Consider the following 17,691-nt stretch of genomic DNA (forward strand, 5'->3'; position numbering starts at 1 on the left):
TCAATCTCCACTAATTACTGCCCATCAATTCACGTTGTGCCACTGTCTCGGCATGCATCACAGAAATCAGAAGATGTTCCAGCAGAGAACTAAATGCAGCCAACCCTGCTGATGCTCCAATTCCCAGGTCCAGACTGACACTAGCCCAGAGAAAAATCCTATTCATACCACAAAACTGCATACCCTGGGCAAAAGACAAAAAATGTGAGGCTAAATACTGGTTAACAGAGGCATCATTTTTGTTGAAGCATCATTTCCTTGGAAGCACCATTTTGTTGTGTTCTACAAATAATTTGTCACCTATATAAACCCAAATAAAGTTGGATTTTTATTTCCAAAATTCAGGTCATATACTGAATACTTGTCTATAATGTTATGTGTCATTTTTCCCCACTTTCTACCCCATATAGAAGAGCAACCCTCAAGAGCAATTGTGCACTTCTCTTTGTAGCCTGTTTAAATACTCTTTGTGGTTCATTACTTGCTGGTTAATAGAGATTTTTGATCCTATGTCTTGTAAATCCATTAAATTAAGCATTCAGGCATTTCAAGTCTGGCCTCTAAAATGCATTCTCTTGTGTGCATTTTGAGAAGAAGCACAGTATGATCTGGGCCTTTTAAATCAAAGCAGGAAGCTGGGGAAGAAAAGGAAGTACTCACCCCGCTTATCATTAAGACCAAATTCAAATATCCTCTACAGTCAATGGAGAGAAGTGGGACTTCTCCAGAAACCAATTCTGCAGAACCAAATTTGGCTCCTTTTCTAACTTCTCTCCAGAGAAGTATTTTCTTTCTACTGACTACGGAGAGAGTCCAGGGAAAGCAGCTGGTAAGTTAAATTGTCATAGCCAGGTTGCGAGAATATCCAGCCCTCCATGTCAACGCTAAAGCCAGGACCATACTAGCATCACACTGCCAATGAAAAGTGACATGCAGATGAATGCCATCCTCTCCATTTTTTGCCGTCTCTGTTTTAGAGTGTAACTATTTACCAAAACAGACCCAGACACTCTCCTTCTGCCCTCCCCTCCTTTCATTTTAAAATCCTCTCTGCTCTTTTTGTTTTCAACCTTTGTGTGATTGTTGAGAAAGAATACCTCAAAGTCCTCATCCGGTCATCTTCCCCTTCCCAAAACTGCTCAGCCTGAAACCGCAAAGCACTTGCTCTCTTATTATTATTACTTATTTTTAAGGATTCAACACAGCTCAGTGGTAACACTTCCAGTTGGAAAAGAGATTTCAAGAGTATTTTTTTCTTCACTGCATATCATGAACTGAATCTACCAACAGATCAGTATTGAATTTGCCCAATTTCTATGAAAAATCTGAGACTCTCAACTTTTCAACAATAACAACACAAAAATCCCCTACATTTTATTTTTTTTCTACCAAAGTGAACTTCTGGCAATTTTTATGTGCAGCTTCTTTCCCTTTAGCTGGAAAGCCATAAAAGCTTGACTTCGTATCAAGCATGAAATAATCTTCACTCATGTTTTCCGCCTTTCCAGCAAGCTGCAAGCACTAGACATTAATCAAGGTTCCATACCAGGGCTTTAAAAAAAAAACTACATAATACAGACAAGCATAAGCAAAACATTGTAAGCACCTCCCAGAAGCAAAGGAGAAAAAAAGGACTTATGCCTTAACTTGTTAGAAGTGAGATCTGTTACATTGTGGTCTCAAAATACAAAAAGACAACTGCAGAGAAGTCAGAACTCTGGTTTAATACCACTATATCATGAAAAATAAAAACAGGCATCATTCTGAAATTATTTCACTCTGCCATTCATAGAAAGATCTGCTTACTACTACGGTGAAGATAGAGGTGACACAAGTACTGTGAGTTTAGGGACAAAATTATAAAATAGAGTTGACCACTACTCTTCGGAGTGAGGATTTACAACACCTCTGGCAAACAAACAAGGGTGGTTAAGCATTTTGCCTTCACCAGTAAAAATAAATACCATTCTAAAGCTGACCTATGGCAAAGTTTATTTAATTGTATATGCAGAACTTTAACATCTCCAGGTGAAAGGTATAGTACAATCTGAGACATTGGTGATTCAGTAGCTGTAGATGTCTGTCTATTTTTAGCTCTACAAGACCATGCTTCTTATGCAAAAGTGCTACTGATTCTGTGCATGATTTACTGATCCCCAAAAAAGCACACAGGGGCTGGTTAATATTCACTGGTTTTATAAAGAGGTACTCACATTAGTAGGGATGGCTGGCAAGTAAAGTGTCCACGCTACTCCTTAGTGCTGTGCCTAAGTATATAACAGGAGACAATAAAGCCAAATACCAACCAAGTTCAGGACAAGCCCCTGTACTACCACTTGACTGTTTCTTCAGCAGCCAGCCCCTGTGATGACTACACATTTCCACCAACCTGTCCATTCACCTTCAAGCAGTTACATCACAAAGATTACATTACAGAAAGTTACATCTTTTTCCAGCGTCCCCAGTTCATCTTCCACTGCATTTCATAATGAACACTGACATTTGTTCAGCTGCATCCTATCTTCCTGGCTGGCTTGACTAGGGGTGTGATAATTTCCCAACAGCTTTTGTAATTACCCTCAAAGAAGTAAAATGCAATCTTTTAGGTACAGTACATCTATCTCTCATTACGAAAATTGTCCCTTTCTTCATAATATTTCCACACAGACTTTAATTGTCAAGCTTTTGTAGCTTGGCAAAGATTCCTTGAAGTCTGTTGGGGCTCTGAAGAACAAAAAACAATTTCTAAAGGCAGGATGACAACATTAGTGAGTGTGGCTGCTACTCACTGTAATGGTGTCCCTCACCTGTAATGTGCTCTGCATTTATGTTTTGTCTTCTTTAAAAGCTCTTCACTGATGCATAACATTAGCAAAAACAGAGAAGACAAGAACTTCAATGTACACTTTTCTCCCTGTCCTTTATTTAGTTAAAAAAGGAGGTGGACAGCTCTCATAATGCAACTTCATGTCCTTTCCTATACAAAATTCAGAGAGCATTGTTTGAGATTGTTGGCTTGGCTGGAAGTTTCTGCCTGTGAAGTTCAGTGGTGCTGTGCCTTCTACATCATTAGAGTAAAGGAACTTACCTCAGAAAATACATTGCAAATATTTTATTGAGAACAGTTTAGAAGAAAAATGTCTCAAAGTGTATTAAAACTTAAAACATAGATCTTTTGATTGCATCTTATAACCAAGATCAGCCAGACAAGTATCCTGGTTTAAAATATCAAGTAGATTTAAAAAGCAATGTTGATGAAAATTATGGTCGTATCTACACAGCATAGTATATCATGGCAAGTCCAATTAAAGGTCTTACTTATCTATAGACTAATCACAAATTGACAAGTCCTTACAGAATGCAAGTGCTGCAAAATTCTTGATGATAAGTAAGCTTTATAATTTTATTTTTTTTAAATTAGTAAACAAGTAAGACTTGACATCAATTTTTATGTGGCTTAACGCAAGAACTATGGATAAGATCTCTAGTGCTTTGATTGTTTATATCTAGCTAAATCCAAAAGAGTAAATTTTCTTTCCCTGAAATTGTAGCTTTGCATTAATTGCTTTTTAGTTTAATGTAGCAATAAAAATGGTAAAAACAGATTATTTTTTGTAGTATGGGAAAGTCTTCATTTGAAAGACCATTCAAGCATTGCTTATTTAGTAATCTGTGATTTACCATTTGCAACTATCTGCATTTACTCTCTACAACAGAATTAACATCCTTCATCAATGCATGCTTGGGATTTGGGTAATTGTGGTGATGCAGAACTATTAGAGTGCTCCTTACATCAAGACAGGCTTGAGAATTGCAGAAAATAGCAGAGAAACATGATGATGTAGGCAATAGAGCTCTTTGATAATACATACATGAAGGATTCTGACTGCTTTTAAGTTACTCCCAAAGTGTCTTCTAAAGCCATTGTCAGTTTTGAAAAATGCAAGTTTATTATCCCCTTTGATTAGAGGCTCAAAGTCATATAAATTCATTTGATGTAACAAATTTTACCTGATTTTTACCTAATTATTTTGTTTCATTTGTATCTTTGCATCTAATGCTGAGCAGCAAAGTGCTGCTGCATATTGTTTCAGATGTGGCTCAATTTTAGCTCTAAACACAAAAATGCACATGTGATTTATCAGCTTCAACAGTGTTCTGGAATTTTCTCCACCTGGAACATTCATTAAGTGTGAGAAATCATGACTAGCTGAAGTTCAAATGGTGCCTAGCAAAATTTTTAGTATTCTGTTGTTGGCTTCTGCAAAAAGAGATACATACTGGAGAGATGGTTGGTTTGGGGCTTGGTGTAACCCATTTAAATCAATTTGGATGAGAATGTTTGCCAGTTTTAATAAATGGCAAATTGCCTTATGCCTTCATGCTCCCACTATTCTGGTAGTAACAGAGAACTCTGACTCATGATACTGATCATGACACTGGCATGTCAATTACTTTACACACAAAGAATGATTATTTCTGAAATAATTTTAGGTGAGTGCTTTAAGCGCTGCATAAAACAGCACAGAGAAAAAATCTGCAACATTTGTAGGAATTAGTGAAACATGAGGAAGCAAGTATCACTTGCCCTATCTTTTCCCCCCAACAAAATTGTCCTGGGTTTTGAAACCTAGGAAATCTAGTTTTGAAAACATTAGATAAGCAATTTCACAAGGGTTTTGTTTGTTTTGTAAGAAAGGCAAAAAAATGTTAATGGACCAGGAAAATGTATAGACAAAGCTACTCTTAAAATAGTATTTATATGCTTACTGTTTTGCTTGAAGGAAAGAAGGGAGATGTGGTGCTTACTGAAAGAAGAAGTTATGAGTAGAGATCAGATGGAAAAGATTAATAAAGACAAAGTGTGGGACTGATGCATGTTCTTTACTTATACTGAACAGATTGTTGTATTAAAGGTTACTCTATAGAAGCTATGGAGGGATTTCAAATTACATAGGAAAGGGCAATTAAAAGTCCCTCTTCTTGACTGAAAATGGAGACTTGAACCTTGGTTCCTTCTATCTTTCAAGAACCTCTCACTGAGTTATAGAAAATCCTTCAATAGATTCTGATTCCCCCTTAAAAACAAACAAACAAACAAAAAAAACTGTTATTTTGTCTAAAACATTTACCAGTTTAACAATTTATTGCAGTGCAGATAAGAAGTTGGGTCTCTGACTGACTACCCTACTAGGAAGCTTAAGTGTTACTGCACTAGCCAGACCCTTTTATGAATCAGTCTTGAAGTGCAGGCTTAATTAAAGCGTGAATTTCTGTTTGATTACTGTTGAAAGTTCAGGTGTGCCAAAACAGCTCGTTTCAAATTATCACTGAGAATAGAATCTGATTCAAAGCTTGCTTGCTATAAATAAAAAGTATTAAAAGATAATGGTTGGAGAATTAATACCTTCCCAATAGCCCTTGGCAATGACATTAGCATTCATACGTACACACTAAAAAAATCCAAGTTTAGGTTCACTTTTCATCAACATGTGGACACCATTTTCTGATGAGAAGTCACTGTGTAAATGATAATAATCAGGAACTGACAAAATTTGTTTTTCACTTGAACAGTGCCATCATCCAATTTACACAGCTTCAGTAGTGGGAGGCAAATGAGCAGTGATTATCATTTATTTTGTCAGAAGCAATAATGGTATGAATGACTATGTCCAAAATAATCAGGATATTGGCTATATGTCAAAGGAAAGAGCAACATATGGTCTTTGATGGATTTAGATATTTGAATAGCTTCTGACCATGAAAACAAAAATGAAGTGACTGGGATGGAGAGTGGAGGGGAAAAAGGGAAAAGTGAGACAAATAGCTGTGAGATTGCTGGATGCATATATCTTTAAAATACAAAAAGTAATATCTTCCCATACAAGAGAAATCTCTCTGTAATTAGAGGGTTCACATAGCACTTTGCAGCCTTTTTGTCTCTATGAATTAAACAATCTCATTCCTGGACTGTGAATGGAAGATCTATCCACTGATCATACCCTGCTATCAACTCCTTTCCCAGGTAGTTGTTAAAGAATGAAACATTTTCTGAGCACATGAAATGGTTTCCTACAGGATTGTTATGGTTAGCTGCCTCTTTTCTAACCAACCCGTTCACTTTATCTAATGGGTCTGATACTTGGAATTTGCATTGAAGCTCCCCACTGGAGAGACAAATAAATGTTTTCTGATCCTGCAGTGCTAGTGGCCACTTGATAGATGCTATGCAAGCTCTGGTAAGTGTTATACAAGCCCTGCAGGCATGCTGAATATTCTTCTCACCATCAAGCACACAAAATTAAAAGTAATGCTGTCTATGTGCTCTCAGCTGGAACATTGGAAGTGACACGCTGAAGTTTGAAAGTTTGTTATGTCCCACTGGATTGACAGCTGTTGCACTAGTTTTTGTCAACAAGTATGGACTTATTTGGAAGTTTAGTTTCTTCCTAGCTAACCAAAAAAATAATCATGTTTATTACATGGTAAGCTAGTACAAGAGTTGTTGATGCCTTCTTCTGACAGTTCTTTACTTTGTGAAAATCGAGAAGTCTTCCAGTTCCTTCCAGTGGCTTAAGTAGTGTTGTGATGATATAATAAAAGCTCCCCAAATCTTCCCCTGAATGCCTTGGATTTCACACATCACATGTCTCTATGACCACCTGTATGGGAACTGCTGAATCACAGCCTGAACCTCAGATTGATCACCTGAGGCAAGCAATGAGTCAGCCATGGGAGCACAGGTGAAGGCAATTCTCCTGTGCTGCAGGAAGGGGTGGAGCCTGGCTGCACCTCTCCTAGACCCATTTAAGAGCTGACTGCCACTGGGGAAGGATGTCTTCTGGAGATTCCTCCTCTGGACTTTTGCAGAGAGCTCAGGATATGGGTAAGCTTTCTATCTATTTTCTTTTTGTTATTAAAATCTGCTTTGCCAAACTTTGTTGATTATTTCATAATTATGACATCTTTATATTCATTAACTATACACTACCCTTCCACCATTAGAGTTCTGCTGAGGCTTTCAGTTTGTGCTACCATTTTAGGAAAAGCTCTGAGAAATTCTGATCTAACCTGAGGCACTACACATTGAATAGCTTTGTGAACCTTAGAACTAATGAAGCCTGATTTCCTATTTCATTGAGCTTACTGTTCAGTGGAGTTCCTATTACTAAAGTTCATTGTTAAGGTTAGTAGAGATATGAACATAACAAATCTAAAAACTAAGTCACAGATTAAGTTACTGAAGAGAGCTGTGTTTCTAACAGAAAAGAAAAACAAACAATGAAACACTTTTTTTTTTTACAATCAAAGTTAGCTGTTACAAGACACAAGCTTACTGTGCATAACACCTGCTGCACTGCAGAAATAATGTGAATGACAGCTGTGGTAAAATCACCTTGGGACAAACAGCCATTCTTTAACAGCCACCTTATCTACATGCTGTCTGATTTGTACATTACTTAGCAATATATGGCATAAATTGTAAGCCATTAAAAATGGTTTGGGCTGTCTTAGGATGGAGCACACTCTTATCTTTTTTTTTTTGCAATCACTTATAAAACGCTCCATGCTTTGTGTGAACCTGAGAGTAGAGTCTCAAGACACATCTGGGTTTGCATTGCTCTAAGCTGGCTGTAGTTTTGTTAATACTTGCAATTGGCTCCCTGACCAAGGCCTGATGACATGGCTGAGCTTCAGCTTTGCGAGTGCTTGGGACAGAAAAAGACAGACCCCCTGGTCCTTGTTTACACAACAGCTGCCCTGTGGTTAGGTGATGCTGTTCTGTAGCTTTCAAGCTTTCAGTAAGATCTTCTGGAGATGAATGAAATTGGATAAGAAGTTTATAATAGAATCCTGAACAGACTCAATACCAAAGAAAATCCCTCCATCAATGTTTTCAGAGCGGAGACCTTGGGATGTTAAGATCTTGTAACTCCATCCACCACCTGGATCCTAAAGGAAGACTGAAATGGTCAGCCTTCGGATCAAGAGATACAGCTAAGCAGTGACTAACACCAGAGAGCAGGATTATTACCTAACTTTCTGTATGAAGCTATGCAACTGTACTACCAATTGAACTGTTCTGTGTTGATGAAATTATTTTGTACTGCTAAAACAGTAACTAGAGCAGTTATGAATTCTTGGCTCAATACATAGTGTTACCTTTTTTCCTATAAGACTTCAAGTGTAAGAAAGTAAAAGTAAATTTGGTGCACTATATTCTGCTGAATTAGTTTAGCGTTTGCATTTAAAATATCAAAACTACCAGTTTGTACAGTTAAACTGAATACACTACTAAAAAGAACATTCATCTTTGCAATGTATCTTGTCTGCTTAAGTACTAAAGAAATATTAATTCTTTCAAGTTAATTAAAGAGTGTTCTGATACTAATAAGCTGGCTCACCACAAAGCTTAGCACCTTGCTCTATAATTAGTGAAAGCTAGGTACCATCCTTTTCAACAGGGAAAGGTTAAATTAACTATCCTGTATATTTTGTGTCAAAACATTAATTTACTAGGCCCCTGTCTGTAGAACCCAAATTCCATTCTCCCATATTTGAGTGAAGCACAAAAATCCTCACTTACAAGGAACTTGTGTGATGAAACTTGTAAATTCTTAAAAACTTTCTACTGTATTATGAAATTTAGAAAGTGAGCTGTCCAAAGTGTCTCATAACATGAGAGCTTAGATTTTCCTTCATTCATCATAGCTGTTTTTATGAAACTGGTAGAAATTGATAGGAATTCCAGAGGGCAGACTTTAATCTGTTCAGGGCACTTGTTGCGCAGGTCCCCTGGGAGTCGCTTCTCAAGGGTAAAGGGGTCCAGGAAGTAAAACTCACCTCCAATTAAAAATAGCCTAAAAGCCTTCTCCTTTTTCTTAAGTAAGCAATTCCTCTGTTCAGAGGAAGTGAATCTACTACAATATGAAATCGTGTATGCTTCTGGCACAAGCAAAAACATAATTTACAGTCTGCAAAAACATGAGAATTTATCATCTTCCAAGATATTCTTTAAAGCAGTTTCAAGGTCATTTATCCACTGGCAGATATGCCCTGAAACAACATATTTGTAATATAAGTCTGAGTATGACTATATAATAAAAATGGAGAGGAGAGACAGAATGGAGGGCACCACACCCTTTATAACTGTATTAAAATAATACTGAAGTGGACTCATCATAGATTAGAACTCCTTGGGAAATAATTTCATCAAAAGCATACAATTTACTTCTCCCCACAAAGAAACTTAGATTTTTGAGAGATAAACCATTCATAGTGTATAATGTCAACTGTAACGGATTTCACTGACTTAGCATCTTGAGTAGGTGGTACTTGCATGATTATTTCCTTTCCTACTGCTTGCCAAGGCAGAAAATAGTAATCAGCTTTGCTAAAAGTTATTCTACTCCATTATTTTGGATAGAACGGCTCATGGGAAGAAAAGGTTAGAACTCAACACAAGGGAAGAATTATTCAAGGATCAGTAAGGAGAAAACAAAGGGAAGTTTTTAAAAAAGTTAAAACCAGATAAAGTGATGATAAAGGAATCATACAAAGCAAGGAGATCCTGGCCAGTCGCAGTGTTCAGGTAAATAATTTTATGCACTTTGAGACTTAACTATTTCAGAGCACTGAGCTAAAGGAATTAAATACAATTTTGCACTGTGTAAATAACAGCTATCAGTTAACCAGCTATAAATGTGTAGAATATGATGTGTCAACACATAATACTTTAAAACTTTGGCTATGGTTGTGAATTTATCCAACTTTACAGAACAGATCACACAAAATTAACAACACAGTAACAGTGAGGATAAAGTACATACCATGTAGCACGAGCACTTTGGGTGAGATAAACTTTGGTTTATCACATGTGTATAATCAACAAAAGTACAGAGTAGTTAGGCTGGTATCTACAGATCACATAGCTAGAAAGATTATCATGGTGGAAAGGGATAATTGAAAATAATTGAAAATGCTCACCTACATCCTGGGCTTGCAGGAAAACTCCAGAGGGAGCCATCCCCAGAAAAAGATCCTCCCTAAGTGGCAGTCAGCCCTTAAATGGGTCTAGGAGAGGTGCAGCCAGGCTCCACCCCTTCCTGCAGCACAGGTGATTTGCCTTCACCTGTGCTCCTGTGACTGATTCATTGCTCACCTCAGGTGATCAATCAGAGGTTCAGGCCGTGATTCAACAGTTTCCATACAACATGAATATATCAACCTATTGCTAGAATTCAGCAGAATTTAACCATCCTGTCATTGCACAGTGGTCAAAAACTTCTATTAGGCTTAGTTTCTCCACCTGATTCTGTTCCCACTTGCCATTTCAGCAGTACTGGGGGAGAAAACTCCCTCAAACTCTGTGCTACTACCTTTTTCTGACTTTTCCTTTTTGCAGCTATGCTGTCAGTCTCCTTTCTGTTCTTAGGGTTAACAAGCAGAATCATTCATAGATTCATAGAATGGCTTGAATTTGAAGGGACCTCAAGGATCATCAAGTTCCCACCACTCTGTCTCAGGCAGGTTGCCAACTGCTAGATCAAGCACTAGATCAGGTTGCCCAGGGCCCCATCCAACCTGGCCTTGAACACCCCTAGGGATGGTGTATCTACAACCTATCTAGGTAACTTGTTCTAGCACCTCACCGCCCTCAGTAAAAAATTTCCCAGACATCTAATCTAAATCTCCTCTCCTTTACTTTAAAACCATTTTCCTTTGTCCTATCACTATTTATCCATGTAAAAGTTGATTTCCCTCATGTTTGTAATGTGTATTTAAATATTTGAAGTCCATAAAGAGATCTCTGCAAAGCATTCTCTTCTCCAATCTCCCTCAGTCTGTCTTAATAGGAGTGGTGCCACAGCCCTTTGATCATCCTCATGGCCCTTCTCTGCGTCCACTCCAAAAGCACCACATCTTTCCTGTGTTATGGGTCCCAGACTTGGACACAGTATTCCAACTGGGTTTTCACAAAGGCAGAGTAGAGAGGGACAATTACTTCCCTTGACCTGCTAACCACGATTTTGGACTACAAATACTAATGTTACTTTAGTGATCTTGGATAATTATACATCGTGACTGGGCCTACTGAACCTCAGTTCAAATCTTCCTCACTCGTATTTGGATTTCACAGTGAGAAGACTCTTAGTAATGTCCCAACAGATAGAATATTTTCACAGTGGTATGTCTTGGCAGTGCTGGGGAGGGACAAACTCCCAAGTCATACGGTGAGCCTCAGCAATTATCAAAGGACTAAATGGCACTGAGCAAAAATTCCAGGTATTGTGAAATATCCAGCACAATTTCTAAAAAGGGTGGAAGGAAATGCAAAGACACTGCAAGAGCAAGAATTCTCTCCATGTTTCATTGTATTCCTGGGCAGCACAGCTTAATGTGGGAGTCTGTCTTAAAATATAGGCACCAGATTTTCTAAGGTGAAGAGTTGCCAAAGAATAAACACAATCAACTAGTAGAACGACAGTCTCATAGGGTGCTAATCAATGTTTAGGCACTGATCTTAAATATGAACTAAATAACTAATTGTTCACTCATGAAGTAGGCAAAAACAGACAAAAAGCCCTAACTTGGGGAATTTATTAATTTCTAGAAAGTGCATTCAGAATTGACTTTGCACATTTGTATGTACTGTACTTTTTTGTTTTATTTTAGGTATTTTTAAGTTAACACTGTGTAAAATGCTGTTGCAATTTCTTGGACTTCACAAAATATTTATTAGTGTATTTAAGGTAGACGTAGAATCACAGGCAACAAAACTGAGGCTGCTATTTTAAATTTTATATGGATACCACTATAAAAATAAGCTCATTAAAGATAATAGAATGATCCATTAGCGGGCCTCCAGCTGCAGACCTAGAGGTGACAGGCCATTTGGAGAACAATTTACTGACTGTCTTACTCCCTCTCCTTCTTAACCATGGGCATTGTAAGTTCATTCTATTGACCTTAATAGGTTTGCTTTCAAAGTGTTTTACTCTGAAGATTTAAACGGAACTTCATCATCTGTAGCCTGCAGCTAACCTACTCAACTAAGATAAAAGAAGATGCAACATATTTATCTATGCACATATTTTGTATGTTTGTCCTGGACCTTAGGTCCTAATACAAGCAATAACATCCAGTGCACACAACAAAAGGATGTACGTGATGCTCTTCACTGTAAGTACTTCCATTATTCCACAGAGTCTCTCAGGAATTCTTCTTTCTCTCTGTTAAAGAAGCATTAACAGCAGGTATTCCACTTCAACTTGCAAGTGCCTTTGCATGCATCAGCTGAAAAAAGTTAGAATTAGCAGACAAGTCAGAAAAGCTTTAGCACTCAGTTGAGGGCAGGCTTAGTCAGCTCTGTTCAGACTGATGGAATGGAATACAATGGAATGGAATAGCAGCCATCACCTTTTATCTACTAGTATCTTTTAAGCTACTTGTAACCGTGTTGGAACATAACAAAGCTCCTGATGCATCTGGGTGCCTTCCATTCCTATCACCCCAGACACCCCTCAGTGTGGCTCCCCCTCACCATGACTTTATCCCTGACTTCCTCAGCACCTTGCAGGACTCAACATTTCTTCCCTTGCTTGGATGACTTAAAGCCGTGGCTAGGAGAGGTGAACACAGCTGGCCCCACTTTTCATCGTCTTGGCAGTCATCCCCACAGAGAACATCTCATGGGCTTTGGCCAAATTAAATCCAGCCAAGACAGAAGTAATATGAATTATCTGTAAGCAGACACACTAGTTCTGCTCTCACTCATCATCTGCTAGCCACAGATTCATGCTGACCTCTGTGCATGCTCAGATGACTGCAGGGAAATGTTTTCTCTCTAGTTTTTGAAGACCACCTCATTCCTGTGAGAGAAGTGAGAAATGAATAGATCATCATGAGAAACTAGTGCAGCTTACTTCCTCTCACTCTGGATACAGTAGCACATATCCAGGGACAAAGAAGCTGCAAAATATTCATTGCACTTCAGCACCCCATGCCATCCCATGTGTTCCTGCATCCAGTCCCAATGCATGGTATTGATTTTCCAAGTGTGTTATATTGTTTTGCTAGATGCTGCCTCTTTGTATCACCTGCTGAGAGAGATAAGGACAAGTGTAATTTAGGGTAAAGAGTCAGAATGAAAAATAGGCACTTTTGAGTGCTGTGGGAAGAACTTATGTAAGAAATTCAAGTTTGCTGGAGATGTGGTCCTGAGAAGAAAATACAGAGTGATTATCTGCATTTCTCCAGAATACTTGGCCCCCTGAGCTGGAAGACAGAGATGGAGAGCAGAATAAACCCCACAGGATTCAGGAGGAAACAGTTAATAACCTCCATTGTAACACCTGCTATACCACTTGGACTATCACAAGTCCATGGGGCTGAACGGGATCCATCCAAGGGATGGATGGAGCTGGTGGGCATGATTGCTAAGCCACTTTCCATTATTTATCAGCCTTATCCTGGCCAACCAGGGAAGTCCCAGGCAAATGGAGACTTCGTAATATGATGCGTATCTTTAAGAAGTGTCAGAAGGAGTATCAAGAGAACTGCAAGCTTGTCAGCCTGACCTTGGTGTCACGGAAGCTGATGGAGCAGATCATGTTGAGCAAAATCATGTAGCATACACAGGACAACCAGGTGATCAGGCCTAGCAGGCATGAGTTCATGAAAAGCAGGTCCTGCTTGACAAACCTGATCTCCTACTATGACCAGGCAGCCTAGTGGATGATGGAAAGGCTTTGGATGTAGTCTGCATGGATTTAGTAAAGCAATTGACTCTCTCCCACAATATTCTTCCAGAGAAACTGGCATCCCATGGCTTGGACAAGTGTATTCTTCATTGGATAAAGAACTGGGTGAGTGGCCAGGCCCAAAGAGGGGGGGGTGAATGGAGTTAAATCCAGCTGGTGATCAGTCACTAGCGATATTCTTCAGCAGTCAGTATTGTGGCTGGCTCTGTTAAATATCTAAACTGATTATTTGGATGAGGGATTAAGTGCAGACAATCAGATACTGGCACTATTTAAATATTCCCAACCTTACAATTCAGCATAAACACTGGAATAGACACAAAGATAAGCTCTCTCAGCCTGCTAGTTTTAACTCTAGATTAATATTAATACAAAATGAAGTTGTGAAGGAAAGGAGAAAATATTCTTGCCTGAATCCTGATTGCCAGCTTTACACAAACTGTTCTTGATTATGAATAAAATTGGAACAGCAAAAACCAATAGACAAATAGAAGTATCTCCTTATTGCAGGCAGCTTGTGTCATACATCATCAAGAGAAATATTTGAAGATACACAGATAAATTTGGTTCCATATACCAAATGAAAAGGTTGTGATACATATTGCTAGTTACTGAGATCTGCCATAATTTCTGAACAGTACCCAAAGTACTTTGCAACCAATCTTAAATTGTGATGTCTGACATAATCAAACAAAATTGACTTCAGTTTTCAGAGGAGCTATATGTCATTAATGCTGGAGACAGGTTCTTTTGGTTTACAAGCTTTCAGTTTTAACTAAACTGGGCTACTTGAAAGAAGGAAAGAAAATCCTGAAAGTGACTGATGCTACTGTAAGTTAGCCTGGGCCACTTATCAAAACTGGGATATGCAGGGACCGATCATCTTAAAGAAGCAAAGCAAACCTTGTAGGCTTTAGCCCTGTTGCATACATCCCATTTAACTTGCAGCAATTTAGGTTGAATCCCCTCTGCTTTTCTTGCTAAGTCTCAGGAGCTGTTCTGAGTAAATAAAAGCTACTACCCTCCTCAGCACCCTTCAACTCTACCCATCTGAGCAGCTTTAGTTATGCTGAAATGTAGGACTAACCCTGGCATAACTGGCCTTTATAGAAGCTGGCCAACAAACTGCTTCCCTGAATAATTTTCAGAAAGAAGATGAGTCTATCTAGAGTCTGATAAGAATAACGTATACATACATAGCTTAATATGCATTGTGCTTTATACTGTATGTATTTATATATACATATTTATATCATATACTTATATATACATGTACATATATATACTTACATATATACATATATACGCATAAACTGAATTTCTCCATATAGATACCAGCCATTTAGTCTGCTCAAAAATAAGAGAAAACATATGAGGTGATAGCCCTGACCTGCTGGCTAGAAAGCACAGAAGGTTTATAAGGTCTGAACAGTTCCTCAACCTTTCCTGCCCATCTCTCAGAAAATTCCTCTGTCAGACAGCTTCATCTGTCACACAGGTACTTCATCTGCTGGCCTGTTTACTTGTGCACTTAGGATTGAGATTACTTCTTTTAACTAACCAGAGGAGATGGTATTAATCACAGCACAACAACAGCACTTCTGGGATGTCTTTCTTGCATAGCCTCTCTGTACAGTCTTCTGCAAAACACTGCAAAGAAAATTAGGCATATACAAACAGAGGAAAAGAACAGAGGAGAGGGATTTTTTTGTTTGGATGGCTTTTTTGTTTCTATGTGCTTTGAGATCCAACTAGAAAAAAGAAATAATGCTGGATCTTCTCTGCTACCTGGAAAAGCAGGTGTAGTATGTACTGGGATATTTCCTAGGCATGACTGGGAAAATTGATGCTATTTCCTTAAGTGGTAACCCTTCTCTGGAAAATTACACTGATACCCCAGCACCAAGTTAAGAGTGCAAAAGGCACATTAAAGTGCTTGTTCTTCAATAATGTAAAATAGACTCCTGCTAGTTTGATGTCCTTCGGGGACTATCTGTAGAAGAAATTCCAGGCTGGGTGGAGCTATTTATTTGCCTATTTGAGATTTCCTACACTATATACACCATTGCTAAGCTCTACTAAGTGTGTTAAATTGTGTTGGGTACTGTTTTAGAGATCTGTGCATTTCAGCACTGACTGAAGCTATTACTATACAGCTGACACTTTTAAAAAGAGCTTTATACTGTGGATGAGTGATTCAAAACCTTAAAGAAAGGGCACTGGAAGGAAGTTAGATTTATCAGAAAGAGCAAAAAGAACCTGATATGCTTGCCCCTCAGCTACTTATACAGCACTTTGCCTTACCTTACAGACTCTGAACATCTCAAAAGGATTTTAAGGATCCTGGTGCCAGCCTGCTCTCTCAAGACCAATTTCTCTTTGTAATGCTATTGCTACAAATCATGCATTAGTATGATCAGCAAAGAGAAAGATTTTTTGCAGTGGTGGGCAGAGAACTGCCTGGAACTCCTGATAGAGCAGAAGTCTGATAGAGCAGAAAAAGCCTCATCAGATATGAAGAGAGATGAAGAGAGCAGAGAAATGGAAAACAGTTGAAATTAAAAAAAAAAAAAAAGTTGAAAGAGTGCAGAGGAGAAAAATAGAATGGAGTCCTAACTAGGACAGACCTCTACCCTGACCAAGCATGGCAGCTCTCAAGAAGCCACTGCTGCTTATCAGTACTTTTATCAGAAAAAATAACAAATCAGAATAAATAAAAATTACAGAAAGACTGGCAGATACATTAGAAAAATAAGCTATATTGGAGAAGATTTAATAATTTTATCTAGTGGTGGAAAACACCTAGCAAAATTGAAAGGGAGGGAAAAAAAGGGCAGAAAGGAAGACAGTGAAGTGCCATCTGCATGGTGGTTCTTGCACAGTTAGCATCCTTAAGTTGGTTGCTCTTACCCTGGTTAAAGAAAGATGCTGAGCTGCTGTCAAAGTTCTGTCTGATACTGTTTGAAATTCAAGTTCTCAATGGAGAGAAAATAAAACTTTTAAATGATTCAAAAGTGAAACACTTTTAACTTTTATAGTGTAAGCAGTGATAATTTTGATATCCACATTTTCCTTGATTTTTCCAGGAACTTTTCACTTCTCTCATTGTCAGTACATGCACACTTTAAACTCTTCAGAACTTCTTATAATCTTTGTAGCCTAGAATTACTTGTAGACCACAATCTCTCACAGGGGCAGAACAGCTTATCTGAAAGAGCAATATGAAGGCTTGCACTGTTCAGACCAAAGAGGCATCGTTAGTCATTGCAGACTCACATCATCATGAAGGATAAACACGGCCCAGCCTCACAAGACAACTGAATCTGTCAGTTTGGCTGCAAACCTCAGCCTAACAGCGTGGACTGCACAAAGGGCTGAACTGTGGGTCCCACTTTCCTCTGATTTGACTGGAGACCTTATCTGGCTGCTGTTCTCTCTCTTTCCAAGTATCTCTAAATCCAGTGTATGTCTGTCTGCCTCATCCCACCCCAAAGTGCCTCTGTCAAGGGCTCGCTAAGAAAGTGTGTGGTGGCTGTTGAGAGGGACTCTGCATCAGAGCTCCCACTTGCTCGAAGATTGTTTCCTGGGATAGCAGTGACAAACTGATGATCTCCTGAAGGTGGGAGCCACGGGTTGTACTCCTTTGCTGCCCTCTACTGCAGCACAGCTCCTCTGGGCCAGAGGAATCAGCTGAAGCTTCAAAGCTAGAGTTGAGACCAAGGAACCCAGGCAGGGCACAGAGACAGCGAGGGGAAGCGGGAGACAGTTTGGTGCACGGCTGCATGGGGAGTGGAGTTGGTGACCGAGATCTGCCATCTGGAGATGGCAACAGGAGGCACAGCAATGGCAAGCGCTGCTCTAGAGGGCAGAACACACCACCAGTCACATCCTGGGGGCCTCGAGGTTTGACTTTCCTGCTCCTTGCACA

Source organism: Meleagris gallopavo, chromosome 3, assembly GCF_000146605.3.
Source record: "Meleagris gallopavo isolate NT-WF06-2002-E0010 breed Aviagen turkey brand Nicholas breeding stock chromosome 3, Turkey_5.1, whole genome shotgun sequence".
Taxonomy (NCBI): domain Eukaryota; kingdom Metazoa; phylum Chordata; class Aves; order Galliformes; family Phasianidae; genus Meleagris; species Meleagris gallopavo.